An 8,857-nucleotide genomic window follows, 5' to 3' on the forward strand; every position below is an offset into this window, starting at 1 on the left:
CATGCACCGAGTTACACTCTTTTCCCCACAACAAAAAAAAGAAGCAAAATCACAAAACTTGTACTAGACCCTCTCTTTCAACAAAAAAAACTAAACTTGTATCATTGTTAATAGTATAATGAGTGATTTTATATTTGGTAACGACCGAGAAAAGAAACTCATGTGTACATCTACTGAGGGGCTGACTGCGCCGGAGGGAGCGCCTACACTGTCGCTTATAGAGAGACAGAAGCTTGCGTCGCCCAAATGTCCATTTTTCACGCTTTCCTGTTAATTTTTTTATGGATTTGTTATTTTCATCTTTAGTTTTCCTTTCTTCTCCTTATTTTTATGTATATTTTCCTTTTTATTTGACACTCACCATATCATTTAAAAACTGCTTATAAGAAATATATTTGTTATTTATACAAAAAATGTAGTATGTGTATGAAAAAAGTACATGGCACAACATATATCTGAAAAATGGCAATCGCGTGTTTGAAGAACGTTAAATGAGTATATGTAAAATGTCCCTACAATAAATGAAATATGTATAATCTATAGAAAAAAGAGTAGACCTCAAAATAAATTTCTGAAAAAATGTTAGGGATGTATTGTAAAAATGATAAACGTGTTTGAAAAATGTTCCTGATGTATAAGGAAAATCCACAATGTGTATTAAAAAGGTAAAAAACCAAAGAAAAACAAGGAAGGTATCAAATAAAACAAAGATAAGAAAAATAGAAAAAACAAAGAAATCAATGCAAATAGTGATAAAAAACCACGAAGAAAACCAAGAAAGAAACAATTGGAACCAAAGAAAAATACAAATAAAAAACAAAGAAACCGACGCAAAACAGTGGAACAATGCGAAATCAAGAAAAGCGAAAATAAATTAAATTAAATAAATAACGTACCGCAAAAAAGATGCAAAAGGAGCGAACAGTAAAATATTATACTACACAACTCGTTACAAGCGAGATATAGCTTGTTCCGCCAACTTTTTAGAAATCAAGATAAGCACAAAATGTTTCAGGCATTTTTAGAAAAAAAAGTTTTTTGGAAAACCATGGACGTTATTTTGAGGGGGAAATTGGATCGTTCCGTCAACTTTTAGAAAGGGTGTGGCTAGGTCTTAGTCGACTGAGATTTAACCAAATGTCACTCAAGTGACATAACATGCAAAATAAAAATCTTAATGTAAGATCTCATAGATATAGCATCGATAGAGACTTCGTGAAATTTCGGTCGATCGAGACTTGGCAAGACTGTTTTAGAAAACCTTTTGGAATTTCAGAAGACACCGCCACCAACTTTCAGCAAATGAGGCCCCCGACCCACCAAAACCTTTCCTCACATGTCACGTAAATAAAAATGAGCGGGCCGCCGTATTTCGGTTTGGGCGGCGGCGCGTGGCCCAAACGGAAAAGAGCGCCGAATTTCGGGGAGGGATGGCACAAAAAAAACCAAAAAGATGGGCGGCGCGGGGTCCACCCTTGCGAGCGGCGTGACTGCGGTCCAAAAAACAGAGCTTTCCCCTCCGTCCCCCGTCCCCGTCCATCGATCCCCCGCCCGCCGCCGGCCGCCCCCCTCCCCCGGCGCGGAGGCGCTCCAGCTCCGAGCGGCACTGATGGCGGGAGCCCGTGGCGCGGCCGCTCGCCCGCTGCCCCACGCGCGACGGCGACCCCGAGCCCGCCCTCGCCGCCGGCCTTGGGGGCGGCGTCCCCTGCCTCCGCCGGGCGGCCGCAGCTGATCTCCGCCGGCGGCGCGGCTTCCCCCGAGCGTCGCCGCGGCCCGCCACGCCCAAGGTAAAGGTAGCACACACACAACCTATCCCCGCCCCGCACGCAGAGTAGCCACAGCCCATGCCATGTGTTCGTTCCTCGTTTCGTCTCTCGTGTCGCCGCCGAACATAAACATAATAAGCAACACGAGGGATTTCCCTACGCGCGCGCGCAGATCATCCACGCGCGCGCATTCCTTTTTCCATTCCGCTCCGGAACAGCAGAATCTAGAGAAAGTGAAGCGGATCAGTTGCCGGCTGAAGAAAAAGGATCTGGCTCCCTTCCCGGACCGGCCATGGCGTGGCATCTTGGCGTGACGGGGGCGGAGCATCTCGCCCTCGCCCTCACACCACCCGTTCACAAAGCGAACGTTTCTAAGCTTTTTGTTTTGAACACTGCCAGAGGCCTTTGCCGTGCAGGAATCATTCCCTTTATCCCACACTCGTCTCTCGCTTTTGTTCTTGTATCTATGTATGTATCCTTGTATATATGCATTGCAATTGCACTGCACGGCACACATACATGTCCCTCCCGGATAACCCCGCGCCGTTCTCGTTTGTTTCGCTCATTCCTTAGCTGCCACCCTTGCCCCTTCTTTGCTTTATCATCATCATCATCATCATCATCATCCTTAACACTCGGCGTTGGGAGGGGCTGGAGGAGTGGTGTTCGTCGCGGATTGAGGAACGTGCATTGCCGCAGCTAGCATGCAGCTACACCTCTCGCCGCCGGCGTGGGTGCCATCGGGCTACGGCCACGGACCGCGGCCGCGTGCTCTCGTCATCAAAGGTGTTCGGTCGATGTCGCTTTCTGTCGTGCTTTTCGCGCGAGGCGCTGGTTTTCCCTGTCGTACGATGTACCGTGTGCACCGTGATTAATTATGGGGGTGCACCATGTGTGTCTTGCGATTCTTCGTGTGCCGGCCACGCTCTGCGGGGATACGGCTGCAGGAGGTCTTGTCTGTCATTCGCACACGCGAATTGTGATGCCTGCAGCCCGCGACCGTTTCGCCCTGCCCACCGCAGACAAGTGTCGGCATGCTGTGTTGAGTTTGAAGCGAGACCGACATGGGCACTTGTCGTGAGGTTGATTCTGATCACTTTCTCTTTGAACAATCAGGTCCATGCCGTTTCCGCGGCAAAGGAGATGCTGCCCTTGTGGAAACCGCCGGCTCGCGTGTCGCTCTCCAGATTGCGCAGGCCACCAGCGTATCCAGTGCTAATGGTATCGTTGCCTTGACTTGGTCTGGGACCCGGTGATCTTGTGTTTGTTTTATTCTTATGTTCTCTCGATCGCTCGCTTTAGTGTCACTATCCACTGTTAGCTAGCACTGGGCAAGTATCATATACATTACTGATTAACTAATTAATCTCAGTCGGCCATCTCCCGTTTCTACTGTCTGTTATTTTGCTATCTGCTATTATGCCAGCCTATGTACTCCAAGCTGTAGGCAGCTAATTAGTACATATATTGTTTTAGTCCTTTTTATTATGTTCCTCTTTAGCGACTACACGTCACATAATTAACCTATTTGGAGCTCAATTACACATGCTGCTACTCGTTTACCCGAGGAACGAATGGCCTCTGGTGAGTTGGCACGTGCTATACCAATTATAGCACACGTAATTAGCAGGTGAAACATGAACAAATGATCAGTTAACGAATCAGGAGTGGATAGGACCCGGGTTTTCGGAACACACAGCACATTAATTAGCAGGTGAGACAAGAATAAATTATCCCTCAACGTCTCTAGGTCCTTTTTACAAAACGACACGACATGCCATTTGTCGCCAAGGGGAATCGCAACGATACTGATAGAGTGCACAGAAACACGAGAAAAGGGTATACTAGAGAGAAGGGTAGGATTAAGATTTTTTCTTTTGGAGCACACAAAACGTTAACTAGTAGGCGAGACAAGAATAAACGGTCCGTCAACGACTATTTTTTTGGCACCACGAAGAGAAGGAACCCGAACCTATATGAAGTTCACTTTTGAACAATGATGTAGCTTTCTTATCAGATCCCAAAGCATCAACTATACAAAAGAATGCTTCTGCAGTTTAAAGTCAAGTCTGATGATAGAATGATTCTCGACATACTATTGTTCTCGTTATCATCACTATAATACTGTCACCGCCATCGTTCTTTCATCAGGTAATAAAATCCTAGGTGAACTTAACCCAATCTCAGTCTGTATAACTTGAATACAATTTTACAATCACGTAAACTGACCTGGAGCTGAAATTTGGTAACATGTTAATGCACATCGAGGCATTATTATTCTAGTTAATTCAAAATGGATGCGATGTCTTGCGCTGGATACATTTCATCATTTGTGTGTTTCGATGTACCTGCAGGTTTGCAAACGAACGTTGTCAGAAACGATATTCAGGTTCTTGAACGGACTGAGGAACAATGTGAACTCGACGACTGTTGTGTGATTCCCGGGACAGAGTTTGAGCAGCCACTGGTCGACCAAGTGAGGATGATGCTGGGGTCGATGAGTGACGGTGAGATCAACGTCTCGGCATACGACACCGCCTGGGTCGCTCTGGTGCCGAGTCTTGATGACTGTGACAGCCCCCAGTTTCCCACCACCCTCCGGTGGATTCTTGACAACCAGCTCCCAGACGGCTCCTGGGGAGACGCTGCCCTGTTCTCCGCCTATGACCAGGTCATTAACACCCTTGCCTGTGTCGTGGCTCTTACAAAGTGGTCTCTTGGCCCTGATAAATGCAGGAGAGGTATTGCAAAGCAACAAACTGACACACATAACTGTTCTGCTAAAGTACCAAATGAAGCAAGGTCTTTCAACTAAATGTATGCATGATGCATCCTGGTTTTCTTTTCAGGGCTCTCTTTTCTGGAGGAGAACGTGTGGAGGCTAGCTGAGGAAGACCTGGAGTCGATGCCCATCGGCTTCGAGATTGTGTTCCCTTCTCTCCTGGAGGTGGCCAAGAGCTTGGGCATTGGGTTCCCGTATGACCACCATGCTCTGCAGCGCATATATGCTAACAGAGAAGTGAAGCTCAAGAGGTACCCCATATATCCCCTTTCCTGCCAGAGATGCAGATTACTTCACAGTTTTCCTAGTTAATCATTAATTACTTCGGTAGGATTCCGATGGAGATGATGCACAGGATTCCAACGTCGATCCTGCATTCCCTTGAAGGGATGCCCGGGGTGGACTGGCAGAAAATCCTTAGGCTCCAGTCTAGTGATGGGTCCTTCCTCTATTCTCCTTCGGCTACAGCCTGTGCTCTCATGCAAACCGGTGATGAGAAATGCTTCGAATACATCGACTGAATCGTCAAGAAATTCAACGGAGGTAAGAGGTCCGTGACCATAAACCACACTGATATTGGATGGCATTGAGTTCTTTTTTGGGGTAGTTCCTGATCCCGTGTGCATTGTTCATCTTGATTGGCGCATTTCAGTTCCCAATGTTTACCCGGTCGATCTCTTTGAGCGCATCTGGGCCGTCGATCGGTTGGAGCGTCTTGGAATCTCGCGCTATTTCAAGCAAGAAATCAAACAGTGCTTGGACTATGTTCACAGGTTTAATTTCTCCTTCATAACTGTGTGTTGTTAACAATAGCATGGTAATCTTAAACTTTTGGTCGCTTCATGAGGAAGGTTTCTTCTAACCTCTTTACTCACGCTTTAGGCACTGGACTGATGAGGGGATTTCCTGGGCGAGGAACTCCACTGTAATAGACGTGGATGACACATCCATGGCGTTCCGGCTGCTGCGGCTACATGGATACGATGTCTCCCCTAGTATGACCCCGCTTTTTCATGCAAATCCAAATATTGTATCGTGCTGTACATACTCCGCAGAGTAATAAATCATATCACAAACAAAACTAACATTTTGATTAATTCACAGCTGTATTTGAGAAGTTTGAGAAGGACGGGGAGTTCTTCTGTTTCGTGGGGCAATCAACACAAGCAGTCACTGGGATGTACAACCTGAACAGGGCCTCTCAGGTAAGGTTCCCCGGAGAGGACTTGTTGCAGCATGCAGGGAGATTCTCGTATGAGTTCCTGAGAGAAAGGGAAGCCCGTGGCACGATTCGAGACAAATGGATCATTGCTAAGGATCTACCAGGCGAGGTAAACACGTCCGTCCTGCCAATCAGTCGGTTTAGATGGACTAGGAAGTAAACATAACTCTCACAATCTTTGGCTTGATTGCTGATGACACTTGAGAGTTTTTTTTTGAAACCATTAAAGAATTATACTTGATATTTCCATATACAATAGGACTATTTAAACACTCTCTTGTTAACATATTAAAAAAACTTATTATCTTATTTTTGTGAAACAAACTAACCTTATCTGGATACGAACAAGAATATAAGTACCTTTATGTATGATTATAGGTAAAGTATACACTGGACTTCCCATGGTATGCAAGCTTACCGCGTGTAGAAGCAAGAGTCTACCTCGATCAATATGGTGGTGATAATGATGTCTGGATTGGAAAGACACTCTACAGGTAAAAAATGGTTGAATTCCAACAATTGGTTCATTCCATACTTGTTGAGGAAAGATCCCAGAGTTGATATGCTGAATGGTTTTGGCAGGATGCCACTTGTGAACAACAACACCTATCTTGAGTTGGCAAAGCGTGATTTCAATCGCTGCCAAGTCCAACATCAGCTTGAGTGGCATGGCCTACAAAAGTACTCATTAATCTCATGTAACATCTTGTTAATTACGTCCTATTTTTCCTGCATAACATGTCTTCCTATGTATTTAGGTGGTTTACTGAGAATGGCCTCGAGACTTTTGGGGTGACTTTAAGAGATGTTTTGAGAGTTTATTTTCTAGCCGCCGCTTGCATTTTCGAGCCAAGCCGTGCCACCGAGCGACTTGCATGGGCCAAGGTGTCAGTGCTGGCCAACATTATTACTAAATACCTTCATAGCGATTTGTCGGGTAATGAAATGATGGAACGGTTTATGCAAGGCGGTATCTATGAAGGAAATAGTAATATATCATGGTGAGCATATTAACTGAGCATCGCTACTCAATCTAAACCATCACACCAAATGATAAATATTTACATGCTTAACTGGATCCCTTTGGCCAATTGTTCTTTTGATAAGAAAAATAGCAAATTAATATACTAGTAATTTGGTAGATGATTCCCACAGGTGGACAGTTGTGATGCAAACATAAAATCCACTATCTTAGAAATTAAGACCTTCAAACTTGTATATGTAGCTTTTTTTTTGCTTACGAGGGATGATGTAATCTTTAAACACTGCTATTTAATCCATTGCTGTGCCATTATGAAAACATGGACTTCCGATTATAATGTCTTTTCATTTTTTTAATATGGTTCACATGACACAATTTGTCCATCCAGGCATAAAGGAGGTGCAAAAGAGGACATTCTTGTCGGGGCATTTGAGCAACTTATTGATTTATTGGCACAAGAGGCACTACCTGTTGGTGAAGGACCAGTGTACATCAACAATTTGTTACGCTGTGCTGTAAGTTGAACGACCAATTGCCCCTTTTCTTAGAGTTATTAATTGCTAGAATGTTCTCTTGGTAAACATTCTAATATATTTCTTTGGGCCTCTAGTGGATCGAATGGATGATGCAACAGAAAAACAGAGAGGATGACACCTTCGGTTCAGGTGTTGTTCAAGCTGGGCCGTGCATGGTTCATGATAAACAAACATGTTTGCTTCTAGTCAAAATTATTGAGATTTGTGGTGGACGAACTGGTGAAGCATCATCGATGATAAACACCATGGATGGTGCCTGGTTTATTCAACTTGCGTCCTCTATTTGTGACAACCTTCACCACAAGATGTTACTTTCTGAGGTAGCTCTTTTACGCTCAAATATATGTTTGCCATATTTTCTAGTGAACTACTCCCTCCGTTCCAAAATAGATGACCCAACTTTGTACTAGTTAGTACAAAGTTGGGTCATCTATTTTGGAACGGAGGGAGTACATGGTTGATGGTGTTTTTCCCATTTCAAGAACTGAACACAATGACAGATCACTGAAGTATTTTCACCCTTTCTTGGTTACTTGCGTGCAATGAATAACTCAAGCGTGCTCTCAAGCAAGCTCCAAAACATTACGGATCTCATGCTAGTTTTGGCTTGTAAATTAGCTTATAATAACTTCTTTTAATTCGGCGCTAGAATTCATCGTCTTTCTTTTGTACCTGCTCCATGCAAGCAATATTGCCATGTACATACATACCAACTATGAATCAACACCTTTTTGTTAGAAACAGAGCCACACATTAGACATCTATCAAACTAACTATGCAATTTATTTACAGGACACCAAAAGGAACGAGGCGGCAATGAGCCACATGGACGAGAGAATTGAGGCAGGCATGCAGGAACTCACCCAGAATGTCCTCCAGGCGCACGGTGATGGGACGAGCAGCGACACGAAGCAAACCTTGTTGAGCGTCGTGAGGAGCTGTTACTACGCCGCTAACTGCCCTCCCCATGTGTTCGATGGACATGTCTCCAAGGTCATTTTCGAACATGTGTTTTGAAGGAAAGAAAGAAGAAATTGTCATGCAATGGTAGGAATGGGTGGAGGTGGGATCTGTATGTGCCGTACATCGAAAATAATGTTGTAAGGAGTGCTAGTGAAAGAAAACAACTTGATTAATGCTGTAAGGAGTGCTAATTATTAAAGGTTGCACTATATTTCATTATTAAAGGAAGAGGCCACACAACAGTACTGGGCCTTCGCCTGTGCTCCGGCGACTAGGCCAAATTCATCAGCTCGTGCAAACATCATCAACGGACGAAAAAAATTTAGATATTTCATATTGAATAGTCCCACCTTGCTCCACAAAACTGAATCTTGCCAATTTCTATATGTTCAATGTTGATGTCTGTCGTGAGCTAATTAAATAAGATCTCTTTTTTTTTGCGGAATAATTAAACGGGATCTCTAACATGCAAGGAAATCGTGAGTGTATGTGGGCTGCCTGGTATTTAAACTTTGCATTGTGCATATTATGAAAGGAATGATTGTGCATGGGCTCGAAAAAAGTGCATAATTAAAGATGAAGGGTTACGGGTGGAGTAAATTCGAT

General features: G+C 44.3%; 1 pseudogene; it reads left to right on the forward strand.

Annotated features, from left to right (window-relative positions):
* Window positions 1-1,819: 1,819 nt before the first annotated feature.
* Window positions 1,820-8,536, forward strand: LOC123159375 (ent-copalyl diphosphate synthase 1, chloroplastic-like; annotated as a pseudogene).
* Window positions 8,537-8,857: the final 321 nt, after the last annotated feature.

The sequence above is a fragment of the Triticum aestivum genome, chromosome 7B, assembly GCF_018294505.1.
Source record: "Triticum aestivum cultivar Chinese Spring chromosome 7B, IWGSC CS RefSeq v2.1, whole genome shotgun sequence".
In the NCBI taxonomy this organism is placed as follows: domain Eukaryota; kingdom Viridiplantae; phylum Streptophyta; class Magnoliopsida; order Poales; family Poaceae; genus Triticum; species Triticum aestivum.